Raw genomic sequence first — 16,370 nt, forward strand, 5'->3', positions numbered from 1 at the left:
AGAGAAGCAAGCACCTAACAAAGTTGAGATGGCAGAAGTCCTGATGGTAGAAGTCCTTTTTTGCCTCTCTAATTATAAATACAGATGGCTGTACTTCAACAGATACGAGAGGAAAAAGATTCCCAGGTTTGATAATATTTACAAAATATGTTTGCATATTTGTGAGGCAAAAAATGTAATTCCTAGCATATGGGTCCTAACAAATTATTAATTGTAATGGGGTGTGGAAAGAGCACACTTTAGACTACTTCAGAACAAAACTGCCTGTCATTTGACTGACTCAGAAAATTAAAAAAAAAAAAAAAGAAAAGTACAAAAATTGAGTTTTCAGGAAAAACAGATGATTTGAGAGCAGTGGCCTAACTGCTACTCTCAAGCCAATAGATCGATTTACAGTGTTTGGGGTTACTTGAGGTCTCAGCCTAGACTGAAGTTCCAACGCTACAACCAGGGTAACTGCATATAACAGTTGCAGGGGAGGGGAAAGAAAGACAGACAAAAGAAAAGCAGTTTAACAGAAGGAGAATCTACATATGAAGAAACCACACGAATTACATTATTTTTTTTACATGCAAATTTGTGTTGTAGAGCCAGTTATTTGATTCTAGAACACTCACCACAATATAATTTAAGATAGCAGTTCTATTGTGAAAATGAATTCCCAAGAAGAATTCATCCCAACAGAAAAAAAAAAAATCACTTCTGTCTAATTCAAAAGAAAGGGTAGTTATAATTAATAGACAATACATTATGTATTATTCACACCAAAAGAAAACCTTGCAAGAGCTTATGGACAATATTGATGATCTGGATGTATCCAAATCCATTAGACCTGACAAGATTCTCCTGAGAGTGTTGTAAAGGCTGCCTGATATGACTCTAGCCTGCTGTCTATAACTTGCATAGCAATTAGATGAGGTCCCTGATGGCTGTAAAAATCCTATCATTACATTCATCCTTAAAGGCAAGAAAAATGGCCCAGAGAGAATAATATGACCCTCAGCTAGGTCTATGACCATAGAAATATCATGGAATACATCTCCCTGGAATCTTTTTGCAAGCACATGAGAACAAGAAAGTAACCAGGAACATGCAGCACGCTTGACCAACTTGATACTTCTGATGAAATGTCTGGGTGCAAAGAGCAGTGCATGCAGTCTACCTTGACTTTAGTAAGCTTATAGACACTGCAACTCATACTTTCTTCATGTGAGGCACAGACTAGAAACAAAAAAAGATTGTCAGGAGGAATGAAAGTTGGTTTCACTGCCCTGAAGCCAAAGGCTTGGCATCTGGCTAGCAGTTGGTAACAAGCAGGTTATCCCAGTAGCTGACATACACCCCAATAGTGTTAATTTACAAAGTAGACTACAATTCTCAATATTCTCATAGCACTCTCAACAAGTTATAATAGCATTGGCAATAGCATTGGCAGATGCTTGACATAAAAAAAATGGGAAAGAATCAGTCCAGAACAACCTGGATAAATTTTGAGGACTGGACCACGTGGGAGTTGGTCTCTTCTCCCAGGCAACCAGCAGCAGAACAAGGGGACACAGTCTCAAGTTGTGCCAAGGGAGATATAGGCAGGATATTAGGAAGAAGTTTTTCACAGAGAGAGTGATTGCCCATTGGAATGGGCTGCCCAGGGAGGTGGTGGAGTCGCCTTCCCTGGAGATGTTCAAGAAAAGACTGGAAGAGGCACTTAGTGCCATGGTCTAGTTGATTGGATAGGGCTGGGTGATTGGTTGGACTGGGTGATCTTGGAGGTCTCTTCCAACCTGCTTGATTCTATGATTCTATGACCAATAGAAAACTTATGAGAATAGACAAAGAAAAATGCAAAGTTCTAATATATAATCTCATGCAGACTGTAAAGTGCTTGGCTGAAAACTGCCCTTCTTAAAGGAGTCTGAAGTTTATGGCTGATGCTAGATGGAATGCACATCTCATAGAAAATAAGGCACAATGCATATATTAAGAGCACTGTAGTTACAAGTTACTATTCCTCTTTCCTTCAGTATTGTTCAGATTGCATCAGTAGGGGTGTTGGAAAGCTCAGGAGATTGTGGTCACATATTATTATTACCACATTACTATTATTATTGTATTGATATATTATTATTATCACTAAATATTTTTAAAAGGTAATACTATTGGTGTTTTGCACCACGCTTTCAGAACATCCAGGACATGGATGCATAAGGATAACTATGATGGTAACTGAAAATTCCACATAACTGTGGCAAAAAGAAGCTTGTAGTTCATATACCATAATTTTCATATCAACAGGATATTTGGGGTAGGTGGATATTGAAGGCAAGGAGATGCAGAAAGGCAAGCAGAATTATTAATAAATCACTGAGGATTGGCAACTGTTTTAGGACTCGAGATCCAAAATTGTTAATTTCATCTAGAAATGAGCATCACATAAATAAAGAAAGAGAGAGAGGCCAAGCTTTCCTAAATTTTCAGGTAAAATATGAATGATTGACTGTCTTCAACATGGTGATTTGTTTTGACACTTTGTTTTTGTAACTTCATATTTCTTTTCCACAATTCAAAGCACTTTCATTGGAAAGTGAACAAGAACAGCATTTGGTGAGTGGCAAAAAAGATTCACTTGTCCAATGCTGTATTGTTCCATGAAATAACACGTCCTTGCTACTCTTCAAGTGACACCAATGAGAGTAGCAATGAGCAGAAGGACAAATTAGAAATTATATTTGTCAGGTAGCTTCCAATATTTAAAACAACGTATGGAAAATTCTATCACTACAAAGCGATGCAAACAGGGGAAAGTGAAATTGTCCTCAAAAAATCTAATTCTCATTGTTTACCTCAAAATGTATATTTATTAGAATGGTAAAATCAGTATCAAAGAACAAAAGATGTTGCTAAGAAAACAGAAAAAATGGGAGATAAGAAATTCATGCAATTACAGATATGTTTAGATGCCTTGGTTTGAAGATCAATCAGTGCAAATAAAAACAAGTTCTGAGACAAAAGGCACAGCAGAGGCATGTGGAAATTGAAAAAATGCTTTGAATTGTACAACATCAGGAGCACTACAAAGTGTGATGGGCATACGATGATTTCTCAGGGAGTTTTGGCTCACAAGAACAGAATTCTTCCACTGTGCTCACTTGAAGAACTGAGAATAGGACAACTAGCACAGCTGCTTATAAAAAGATTTTGCTCTCTGAAAGTCACATAGAAAAACACCACTTATGACAGCAATATGGAGTATTTGTAGGAATTGTGAAACTACTGAACTGTCACATAATGCTGTCATGCAACAGATTTAATTTGCCTTTGTGAAAACTGCAGAAGTAACAGAAAGGAGAAATGAATACTAGGCCAGCACATGGTATAAAACAAAGATCAAAAAATGAGGACAGGGAAATTTAGGAAGAGGTTGAATGGGTAATAAATATCATTCTAGCCTAAACCAGACTTAGGTTTCTCACACCTTAGAATGTGAAACCATTTTCTTGTGTAGTTTATTTTCTTAAATATTCTTTAACCAAATAATTTATTTAATTTTCTTAAGAATTTTTAAATTTAAAAATATTACTTTTTAATATGATGTTTCCATCATTCTAAGAGTAGCATTATATAAGTCAAGATTTCAATGCACAATAGTGAACACAAAAGTCTTTATCTGTATCTTAATTGAAAAAAAAATCAGTAAAATCAAATGGAATAAAGATCTTATCTGGTTCTGAAACATGACCCAAAACTAAATTTATTAGATAGGGTTAAGTAAATTTTCATTTTGCCCTTGCCATTTTTTAAATTTAGTCATCTTCTAGTTGCCTGAAACTTTCACATACTTTCATGAATGTTCATAAAGATTTCCTGTCTTGGGTTCTAATGGAAGGATGCTTTTTCTGCTGATGCTTGAAAGAGTAGGAAAAAGACACAGCTCATGTATTTATTAATGTGCCATAGATGAAATACCAAAACACTTTTATGAAAGAAACAATTTTCTAGATTTTTTTTCCTCTTCTCTTGAGGTGGTTTGGCCACAAAGCTGAAATCTCTTAGCAAGCTAGAATACCGATGGATAGAATTTCTGAGCAACCTCATGGTTACTGCTCCTAAATTTATTGATTGAACAGGTAGGAGAACAAAAAATACAAAGAATAACAACAACAAAAAGCAAACCCACAAAAAATAAAAGTGAAAAAGAAAAAATAGCTTTGAATTTGCAGTTCAGCACAGTTTAGAGGGAGTTAGAAGTTCATGTGATTGCCATTTGCAGAAGTATGCAAACACCTATAACTGAAATTCTAATTGTATATCTAAAGAAAGAAAAAGGTTAATGTTTCTCAGTGGTTATTTTAACTGATATTTATTGACTCTGCCCTTAACAAACCTCTAGCAATGACAAATATTCTGTCTTTCCAGGTAATCTATTTTCAGCTGATGATGCTATTAAAGGATAAAAGTTTTAACCTGAGTTTTTAATGCTGTAGCTTAAGCTAATTACTTCTTGTATCCACCACAGACACAATAGAGGAGAATCTCCTCTATTTATGGTAGCCTTCTACATGTTAAACATCCTGCATAGAGAAAAATGTGATGCAGCCATATAGGGCCTGATCCATTATCTGATAAACTCAGTGCACAGACTCTACTCAAATCATTCAGGTTGCACCAGATGCCTCATAGAGCCATTGCTGTATTTGTCCCAGCAGAAAAGGAGAAAAAACTTCTTTGTTATCTTTACTTGCATGAAAAACTCAGATATTACTGTGATGAACACCATATTAGAAATTAGATTCCCTATTTTATTTCAAGAATCATTTTCCCACTTCCAAGAATTGCAATGGCAGTTGCTATTTCCTGAACTCTCCCCAAAGCAACCTGTAGAAATGCCACCTACATCAGACTTTGTAGTATGCACAGGATGAACTGTACCAATAAAATCAATTTAAATTCTACACTTCATAGCAACAAATGAGGAAAAACAAAGTCATTTAAAGAAAAAGATTACTATTCTATGTAACTATTGACACAGTAAAACTTTCCAGTTTTTTTTTTAACATTTAATAATGCATCTTTTTTACTCCTGAGTCTAAGCAATGATAACATTAATATGGTGCTGGTACCATCAGAAAAGTCTGTCCTAGGCTTAATGCCTACATTAGGCCTGTCCCAGGCTTAATGTAACAATTAGTTTTTCTCAAACTACAGTGTTTTTCAAACAAAATCCATGTATGCCTCTTAATTTTCCACTTGACAATATCTTTATTGATGATCTGGATGAGGGGATTGAGTCAGTCATCAGCAAATTTGTGGATGACACCAAGTTGGGAGCAGGTGGTGATCAGTTAGAGGGTAGAAGGGCTCTGCAGAGGGACCTTGACAGGCTGAACAGATGGGCAGAGTCCAACAGGATGGCATTTAACAAATCCAAGTGCCAGGTGCTGCACTTTGGCCACAACAACCCCATGCAGCACTGCAGGCTGGGGTCGGAGTGGCTGGAGAGCAGCCAGACAGAAAGGGACCTGGGGGTACAGGTTGGCAGCCAGCTGAACATGAGCCAGCAGTGTGCCCAGGTGGCCACGAGAGCCAATGGCATCCTGGCCTGCATCAAGAATAGTGTGGCCAGCAGGATTAGGGAAGTCATTGTGCCCCTGTACACAGCACTGGTTAGGCCGCACCTCGAGTACTGTGTCCAGTTCTGGGCTCTTCAGTTTAAGAAGGACATTGAGATACTTGAACATGTTCAGAGAAGGGCAACGAGGCTGGTAAGAGGCCTCGAACACAAACCCTATGAGGAGAGCTGAAGGAGCTGGGAGTGTTTAGCCTGGAGAAGAGGAGGCCCAGGGGTGACCTCATTGCTGTCTACAATTATCTGAAGGGAGGTGAGCCAGGAGGTCTCATCTCCTGGTCTCTTCTCCCAGGCAACCAGCAGCAGAACAAGAGGACACAGTCTCAAGCTGCGCCAGGGGAGGTTTAGGCTGGAGGTGAGGAGAAAGTTCTTCACGGAGAGAGTTGTTAGCCATTGGAATGTGCTGCCCAGGGAGGTGGTGGAAGCACCATCCCTGGAGGTGTTCAAGAGGGGATTGGACGTGGCACTTGGTGATATGGTTTAGTAGTCATGAGGTCTTGGGTGACAGGTTGGACTTTGATGATCCTTGAGGTCTTTTCCAACCTTATTGATTCTGTAATTCTGTGACAGTGCTTATCACTTCTTACTCCCTCACAGGCAAACAGGTTTTATTTTTAACAGTAGGAATAGGAACTAGAAATAGCACATAGAGAAGCAGGATGAATTTCCTTATAAAGGATGAGAAGGATAAAAAGGATGAGCTGTACTCATTAGTTAAAAATTTATTAAGGATCTTTACTTACTCTCTGTATGGCTACATGACCAATGAGCTACTTCTATAATTATCATCACTACTTGTTTATCACCCACTAGATTCTCACACTACAAGCTTCAAAAATAAGTTTATGCAGCTTAGTGGAGATGTAACATATTGAACTTTCAGGTTTTCCTGAGTCAAGCAGGATACTGGACATGCTGGCTTTGGCAGTCAACATATCTGTGAATGTGGTCTTCTTCCCTAGAAGACCACTCAGTCCGTATTATAACTATCAGGTAAAACTTAAGGAAGGTATCTGTTTAAAATCACATTTTCAATGATGAATTCTACTATAACATTATGTAAGAACAGAATTCATTATTAATGCAATTAGGATTTCCCTCAGCTGCTCTAGGGTCTTCACTTCTGAAACTAATTAGCCTCTAACCAGCCCCAGGGTTGTTATGCCTTGAGAGTTCTTGAATACGCACCTTCCTTTCTCTTATCACTAAAAATGTTACTACACTTACCCAGAGTACTGCTCAGAAAAAAAATCCCCTTCCTAGACTAAACCAGACCAATCACCTGTTCCCTCGGTTTCACAGTTCTGTGTTCCCTTTTGTCTGCCATTGATTACTGTGTCATCACCTGGTAATGCATATGATAAAGTTTTCTCCTGGTCCTGATCTTCAGGAAAATTTAATTACAAATATTATTGTAGACTCCAGTATGCTTCTGATTTCGGCCATTTAACCCTTACAGACATCTGAAATTGGTGAATTTTTATAGACTACATTATTAGAAAAAATCTACAACCTTTTATTTTAGATACAGACCTTTTATTTCTCTATCAGAACTCTATAAAGACCAAATATCTGGTAATGAGGACTTCAGATGAAAAATGTTCCCCAGGGGTATGCTATTATTTTTAAGAGGAAATCTTCTGGAGAGTGTCACAAAACCTAATGAGGTTTGTCTGTTGTTACTCTTGCTCACAGTGTAACTTTGTTTTCCGATTCTCAGTAAATACAAACGATAGCCTGAATGATAATTACTGGACAAGCTAAATTGTAGATGTATTTTTACTTACTGATTTTTTAATTTTTTTTTCAGAACAGTCAAATACAAGTTATATTTGCAGAGCAAAAGAAAACTGGAGGTTGGAGGGGTAGGAGGAGGGTGGGTGAAGAAAGAAGTGGGGGAAATGCTATCCAGCCATGTAGATGCTGTTGATAAAATTTATAGCTAAAAATTTAATATGTTTAGGGCCATGATGAAATGCTTATCATCAGCTTGCATTGCCTGCAGTTCTTGCTGATTCCAGCCCGCTCAGCGTATCCTGTTAATGAAATGAAATGGCACGGGCCCAGTGCTTGCAAAATAAAATTCATTTCATTATAGTTTGAGAGGCTTTCTTCTTTTCTCTCTCAAAGGCTGGACTCAGATTGCAAACCTTTATGAGATTCTCCTTTTTTATTTTTTTTTAATAAATTGGGGGTTTGTGTATGTTACTAAAAAGACAACCAATATCTCAAATTTAAATTTACTGGCAGTGACTCTACTACAACCTTCCCTTAAATGCACCGATGGTCTCATGACTTCTGAGCATCTATTTTAAGAAATTCTACTCAGAATCAATGTCACCATTGATTGGGTAATATATCGGCTGCTTCTTCCTCAGTTCCTCTTTATTTACACATTTACCCTCACTCGGACAAGGTGATTCTAGATTAATGATCATTCAAAGGCTACAAAACACCAACCACGATTCATTGTCACTGGACCTCTTCAATGGGGAAAAAAAAATCTGATCTGTTAATACCATAAAACAAGAATGTTTTTATTTGCTTTGGTTTTATGTTTCCACATACAGCAGGTTTTTCACAGGTATAATTCTATGTAGAAGCACGACTGACATGCAAAATTAAACAACTAGAATTAGACTAAAATACCACACTCTAAAAAATACTGCATCACTGTAATTCAAAATGTTTATGTAAATTAAATCTTGCTAGAGCAAAATTTATCTGTATGAGCTGATGTGCATGCAGCTTTTATCACCAAGGTACAATTAGTCTGTTAAACCCTAGTCTTACTGTGGCCTCCCCTGAAAACTTTTATTCTCCCCAATATAAAATAGTGTTTATTTTTGCATTAGAAATATACATAACACTTCCTGGAGCTAATCTTAGCTTTAAAGACAAATTCAGACCTTGCATTCTCTGTAAAAACCCACGTTTCTATTAAATAGACTATATAGGTGTCTCAGAATTTGGCATCCAGTATTTCATTCATTCAACAGTAAATTGAATGTGCCAAACTGATCCACATTTCTGCCACACAAAGACAAACTTTATAAAGAGATACATATTCTAGTCTCAAATGTCGAAACCTTTCTTTTTCAGGATAAACCAAAAGAGAAGTCAGAGTGAAAGCTTTTGGCACTGATAATATGATGAAAATACTATTTAATTTGTATTAAATCCAGACAGGAGCTGCAGAAACTCTCCAGTGAGGTGTGTTGCTATTTTATGAGAAAACTGACTTTTAAAAGCAGAAGATGAAAATACTTGCATTAATAATCTTCTTCCAAAGGATGGATAGGTACAGTGATTAAAGTGTTATCTTAGGGCTTTAATGACCTGGGTTCAAGTCTCTGTTCTATTTTTCTTATCTCTTTGAGACACAAAGCTACATGACTTGTGTTCCCAAACTAATAAAAAATACCTAGATGCTGATGTTTCCTTGTCCTTGAAGATACTTTCAAAAGTTTTTTTTTTAAGATAACTACTTTCACTAGACACAGTTTTGATACAACTGAAATAAAAGAATTCCAAATATATAATATTTCAGCATGATATCCAATGGAAAATACAACATTTTTAGGAAAACAGAAGCTCTTGCAAACCATTCGATGGCTTTGTGGTTCACTCTGCTAAAATATCTTGAATCTGAAGCATCTACTGGATAGATATAAAGTCTTGTTTTCTACATTTCTGAATAGTTACTCATACTAAAAGAGCATAACAGGTAGTAAATACAATTCATACTTACTGGCTTACAACCTAAACTATTTTTTTTCTTTTTCTTTCTTTTTTTTTTTTTTTGACATCAGACATCTATAATCTGACTTTTCTGTCATTTTCCATTGTCAGATCCACTCTGAAGTCCCTCATTAGAGCAAATGAGGGGATCAGTGGGCAGCAAAGTTACACAGTACCAATTTGGCTTGACCTGAATGAAAAGTGCAGCTAAATCTGTTGAGGGAAAGGAACCCAACTCTTTCAAAACAGAATTACATTCAGCAAGGTCCTGAAAAAATTAATTGTTCTACAGGACTGGGTTATTGACCTCATTAAAAGCCCCAGGAACAATCAACTTCCTGTGTTTTCTTCTGATATGCATCTGATGCCCTCTAATAGCACATCCCTTGTTAGAAAATTCAACATAAGTCTTTGGAAACAGTATCAAACTGCTTTCTTCTGTCATTTATAGTGATTGTCATTCAGTCCTTAAACTGGATTATATTTCTCTAAATTGTTTCAACTCTCCATAAGGGTTTTGGTTTGTTTGTTTGTTTGTTTGTTTTTTCTTTTCTTTCTGTTTATTTGTCTGTTGTTTTCCTTCTCTGATTTGCAGTTCTGGCACTCTTAAAACATCATATACATACGAGATTACGGCTGCTACAACGGAGCATACTGGGCATTTTACCAGAAAATCTGGTAAAAATCAGCTTTGATATCATTAGAAGAATGATGATACTTTATGCCTGCTTCACCAAACACATGGCATCTTCTTTTATTTAGCCATTGGTTTACTAGCATTGCTACTGGGCTTAATGAACCAAAATACTTCCTGCACTGGAAAGTGTAGCCTGGCATTAGAAGGAAAAAAGAAAAAAACAGAATATAAACAAACTTTATAAAAAAAAGTAGCCTCTAAAATTGTTTACAATAGACTTCTTTTTCCCAGAGCAAGACAGTTGGAATGGAAATAATTTCCAAACTCTGGCAATGAGGTTAGAAATTCAGTTTTATGGCCTGTATGGATTTGAATGAAATGAGAAATATGGAGAAAAAAGCATTACTGATATATATTTGGCAGTCTACAATCTACAAAGCCACTAATTTTTTTCTTGAGCTGCAAAGAGGAGGAATCTAAGTATAGAACCAGAGATATCAGTGGCTTGGCTGGCTGAAATTTGTAATAGTGATCGCTGTTACTAGGGGCCTAACGTGGGGCAAATAGAGAGTCATATCCATGAGGGGCAAATAAAGAGTCATATCCATAAGGGTCAAAGGAGCTAGAGAAAAATTGAATCTGCAAGAATCAGTAATGAAAATGTTAATCTGCATTCAGAAGGACATAGAATGAGTAATGTGGCAAAAGAGAGAGAGTCCAGCAGAGAGCCACGAGGATGATTAGCGGACTTGAGCATCTCCCCTATGAAGAGAGACTGAGAGGGGATCTGATCAATGTCTATAAATATCTGAGGGGTGGGTGTCAAGTGGAAGGGGCCAGGCTCTTTTGGGTGGTTCATAGTGATAGGACAAGGAACGATGGGTTCAAACTTGAACATAGAAGGTTTCACCTCAACATGAGGAGAAACTTCTTTACAGTGACAGTGACAGAGCACTGGAACAGGCTGCCCAGGGGGTTGTCTCCTTCTCTGGACACTTTCAAACCCACCTGGATGCATTCCTGTGTGGACTATCCTAAGTGATCCTGCTCTGGCAGGGGGGTTGGACCTGATGATCTCTTGAGGTCCCTTCCAACCTCTGACATACTGTGATACTGTGATAAAAGATGGCTTTCTTCTAACAAAATTTTCTGCTAATACTAGACTTGTATTAATGGGGCAAGAAAATGCCCTTTTTCTCCCATAGTGCACTAGATACGTAGACACATAATAGATTAAAAAAATTGCTGACTTTAACTGCTCTACTAAAATATGTATATATATACATATACATATATTTAAAAAAAAAAATCTCAGAAAATGTCTCTATAACCAGACTGTAAGCTGCTGCACTTAATATATCAAACTTTTATGATTAATAATAACCTTCTCATGACTGAGTTGACATGCTGCAGGTTTCGGAATGAGCCAAGTCAATCCAGGTTAAGTGATTCACTCTGCTGATTATTTTCTCTCAACATGAATTTGATGAGATATGTTGCCTCCGGAATCTGTTATCAATAACTGCTACAACCTCCAGCCACAGCTGAGGGCTCAGAGCCATAAAGTACTGCAGTACAGCACAGAAAAGTACTGTAAACATTGCAGTGAGGTTTATTGAAGAAGTCTTGATTACCATGACAGTAAACTCCTCTACCCACAGACAGCAGAGTGAAAGGTAGTTACAGAATTTATCGAGTCTTGTTCAAGCCAAATATATATCTACCCTCACTCTTCATTTTTATTTTTCTTCATCATCCAGAAGAACATAATTTTTGGGTTTATCACAAACCTTCTGTCTGTTCCATCCTATATGTCATTTGTCACACTCCTCAAGGTCACGGGAGTCTCAGTAGGAAAGCATGTGTGTTGATTGATTGGTGCTGTGATGCCTATGTCTACCAGAGCTGCTAAATGAGCTTCTCTCCCCTTTCCCCATACTTTCCTGCCTCCAAGCAAGGATGTGATTGAAGGTGATGGGAAGGTGGTGGGTGAAGTAAGAAGAGGGGGAACAACACCTTAAAGAAAAAAAAAATATCTTGCCTGTGAATCCAATTAAGAAGGTTCATAAACAAGTGTTGACCCTGGTCATCAAACTGTCTTGTATCAATAATCTCTGACTATTTGCAGGACATAACAAAAAGGACATATTTGCCCTAGAAAACATAATGTATAATAAGTTTGAGAGGAGTTAGAGAACAAAACACGGACAGAGAAAGACAGCAAGACACCACACAGGAAAAAGAAAGAGTGCAAGAGCATGAATTAAAAAGGGAGTAGGCTTAAGTGAAAGAATGTGCACAAGAGAAAGTGAGAGTGTGAGAGTGAGCCCAAGAGGTCTCATAGGAGAGAGCAGGAGGGAGAGAAAGCAAGAAAGTGAGGGTGAAAGAATGCCAAGAAAGATACTGAAAGCACATGCAAGAGAGCACATGAAAGACAAAGTACTTAAGAGAAAACATGTATGTAGGAAGGAGAGAGTGAATGCAGCAGGTGTGACAGGAATACTGCAGAGGAACATGTGAAAGAAACAGAAAGCAAGGAAGAACACAAAGAAGACAAAGGAGAATAAATGAGGAGAAATCAAACACGTAAAGTCTTTTTCTGAAAACAAAAAAAAAAAAAGACAAAAACTTCCCTCTATGTCATAACTTTTAAAAAAAAGGTATTTTAATGCTTCTGGTCTTAGACATCTTTCAGACCAAAATTCTGTTATTATATAAATCTGTTAACTACATTAAAAATACATATTTATGATTTTGAAATGGGCACTGGCTGTATCTGATTTATTAGATTAAATGTTGTGCTTCTCTGAACAACTTCTTCCTGTTCATCTCTTAGAAACTCATAAACACATAGACATACCATCAAACAGATTGTATCTGCAGCATCCAGAGGCATCACTTTAATTTCAGAGAAGAAATCTAAAAGATTATCACTGCAGTAAGCCTCGGTGGTTTGTAAATTATCATAATATCTCTAATAAAAAGATCCCAGACTGAAAGAAAACCAAACCAAAACCAAAACCAAAATTCCGTACCATAAAAATGCTAAATAAAAACCCTAGATTTCTTACTGATGTACTTGTTCTTCATAAGTACATCTAACAGACAGTTATCTAGAGGGGTGTTCTACTGCTGCTCTTCAATTGCATCAGCAGTAAAGAAACAACAGATACCAGTGGAGAAAACAGAATGAAAGAAACTGATGATCTACTTTCATCACACTGATTTGGCACTTATGCAGTATAACAAGGTTAAAAACTCCCACTCTCCTCTCTTTGCCACTCAGCTCATATTCTCATGAACTAGGCCTGTTAAAACACATGAACCCTTAAATATCTAAGTCATCTCTTGTGACTGACAGGCTGTGTCTGTCTTCTGGGCACAACTGTGCCTAAAATTTAACGACAGATTTTTTATTGTTTTAAGTAAATTAACATTTCCAGCTTCTAAGTTTGTTCCACATCAAAAAACATTAGCAGTTCACAAGGCACATGAAGGCATAGCTCTTAAGAACCTGCCAATATTATCTTGGCTTAATGCATAACTAAAATAAAAGTGAAAGATATCAGTATCTATAGAATTATCCATTAAAAGAGTAAGTCTAATTTTATGTCGATATTACAGCATAGTATGCAAAGATTCATCATGCACAATGCACAAAACCAACTGGAAAACAGATAAATATAAAACAATTTTCCCAACGACAAAAATAATGATGCAAAATTACTCCGTTTTTAGTGAACTAAAAAAAAATCCCTTGTAAGAAAATACCAATCAATGGCAAACACACAATTCAGAATACAGGAATAGTAGTAGTATAACAGTACCTGCAACCCTCTACAACTTTCTTACTAATAAAGCTGGAAAACATGTGGAAGTAAGCATTTTCCAAAGTCCTGAGTTGCACAATGAACAGTTAAATCAGTTATAAACTATGTTATCAGTTATAAAATAATGGTATACTACTTTAAAACTTCAACTGAGTGTTCAGTTACACAGAACAGATGTAAACCCCAAAATACTCAAGGAAAACTAAGCTTGTACAATTTTTAAAAGTATTGGCAGGATAAATATAAACAGTCACACATTTGTAAACTGTATGATGAACGCTTTAAAAATTAAAAATTAAACAAAAATTCAGAAATAATGGACAAAATCTTTAGAGTGAACACTTAAACTTTTTTTTTCTTCAATGAACAAAATCACAAAATTATTTCATATTTGCCGTTACACTTGTACACAATCTGAAAGATGAACCTCAGGTTATGTGGGTACGTGAAATATTTATGGAAAATATCTAAAGTTTTCAGTGCAATAATTGAGATTACTTCAGAAGTCAGGAGTGAAAATAAACAACATGTCACCATAAAGCATTGAAGGTCTCTGTAAAACTGGTACAAGATACGTTAGAGACACACAAATAAAAATTGCAAGAGCAGTCCCACTATAAAGTAGAGCAAGGATCTGCAAGTTTTGATTGAGAAAGTCCCTGGAGCATAAGTTCATCTTTTCTGAGTATTTTGTTTTGGTTTTTATATACGTATAAATAAGGAAAATAATCTTTCATAGATAGCTTTAGAATATATGTTATTTTTTTCAGACAACTCAAGATGATTTTTCCAGTGCAGGAAAAGTGGTAATAGCAAGCATGGTAGTAAATGTAAAAACAAAGCACTGGTGATGTGTATAAGCATATACATGGTTTCTTTGCTATAACAATAGAAATGTCTGCTTTGGGACATTTTTGGCTACTGAATGCAGATTTTGTATGTCAGTATAGAAGAGAGAGGTTATATGCAGTAAAACCCATAGGTAATCAGTAAGAAAAAGAGAAAACGTTATAAAGAATTAGCTTGAAGGAATATCCCAAATCTCAATGCTATCACAAATTAATCCACTCAGTTGTAAAATGATATTGGAAGCTTTGTGCAAGCAAGATTTCATAGGCAATCCAGCACTTCTTACCTTTGCCTATGACAGATATATTGCAAGCAAATTTGTTGTCTTAGTATTTCTGCTTCTAGAAAACACAGAGGGAAAAAGAAATCAATGTTGTAATAACTTCTTTCTTAACACTCAACATTAAAGAGAATGTCACTGCCACCCTTATTTCAATCATTTAATCTAAACTGTTTTTCTACCTTGCAAACGACACAAACTTTTTGAAAAATTGCAAACTCACTATAATCTTAAAAAAATATTTGCAAATTTTGCATTCCATTGGCCCTCTCAAGTTATATTATAAAAGAATTGGTAAATTTATCATTTTATCATCACAAATATTCCGATGTCTGATCTAACTTTCTCCTTCAAAAAACAAACCACAGGAACATAACAATTAATGGGAATTAGCCATAACTGGTACACCAGTGAAAATGTCACTGCTTCAACTGAATTTTCTACATCCTCGCCTTTACTTCCGTACTATCTAGTTAACATTCAACTAAGTCAGCCATCTGTCTTCAGAAGTGTGACTAGAGTACACATGACAAGCTTGATGAAAAAAGTAGATAACACAGTGTGTTTTGCCACTTAAGAGTTTCTGCATTAGCAAGGTTATTTGCTTTGAAAAGCAGCAGAAGCACTTTCTCAAACTGTCTTATTCCCCACCTGTAACCACTCAGAGCAAGTAGCAAGCACTTTCTCTTTTTCTTTAAAAAAAACAACAAAACTCCTTCCCTCAGCCTGTCTCCAAAGCCATCAGATCTGTGGCACCTCAATAAGTTATTCAGGCTGCTCCCTGTCTTGCTCAGTTGTGGGACTTCTTGCTACACATCCCCATTGATATCCATAACTATGCACATGATGTATAGAAAAATCACAAACATTATTACAGTAAATCCTTCAGCCTGCAATTAATTACAAGAGCATGCAACCCTAGTTGCCTTACAGAGCCATCATGGGGCAGTCCTGTTATTTTCCTCTTACTCTTCCTCTTTTTTTCATGCCTAAACCTATTTTATAAAATTTGTTTCCCATGTTCTCTCTTCTCCATTCCAGTTGTTTATTATAACTCAGAATGGTTTCAATGCAAGTTATTGGAGCTGTCACTTGTTCTAAACCCTTCTCCTCCACCTCCCACCCTCCCACTCCATGTTCAATTCACTCCATGAACAGCTGCATCACAGCTGTCAGGGTGAACGGCAAAGATGTCCTTTTCCGATGAGGCTGTGCCTGTGGCACACAGAGTTCTTTCGAGCAGCTAATTAGCAGGAGATAGGCCAAAGCAAGGTTTGGTGCTGTCCATCAAGTCTTCTGCCTATGTCAACACCATCAGCTGAGCTGTCACGCTTGGCTCCTCATTTAGAGTGCCTGGCAAAGCCTCTTTTTATGGCTAAGGAAAGATGGTAGAGTATGAGTAGTAGAGGA

At 36.7% G+C, this 16,370-nt stretch overlaps 1 protein-coding gene across 4 annotated transcripts in view; it reads right to left on the reverse strand.

The window, feature by feature from the left end:
• The window catches only part of PCDH9 (protocadherin 9), a 710,467-nt gene that overhangs the window by 413,127 nt on the left and 280,970 nt on the right, over positions 1–16,370 (reverse strand). The window lies entirely within an intron of this gene.

The sequence above is a fragment of the Indicator indicator genome, chromosome 1 (assembly GCF_027791375.1).
Source record: "Indicator indicator isolate 239-I01 chromosome 1, UM_Iind_1.1, whole genome shotgun sequence".
Lineage (NCBI taxonomy): Eukaryota > Metazoa > Chordata > Aves > Piciformes > Indicatoridae > Indicator > Indicator indicator.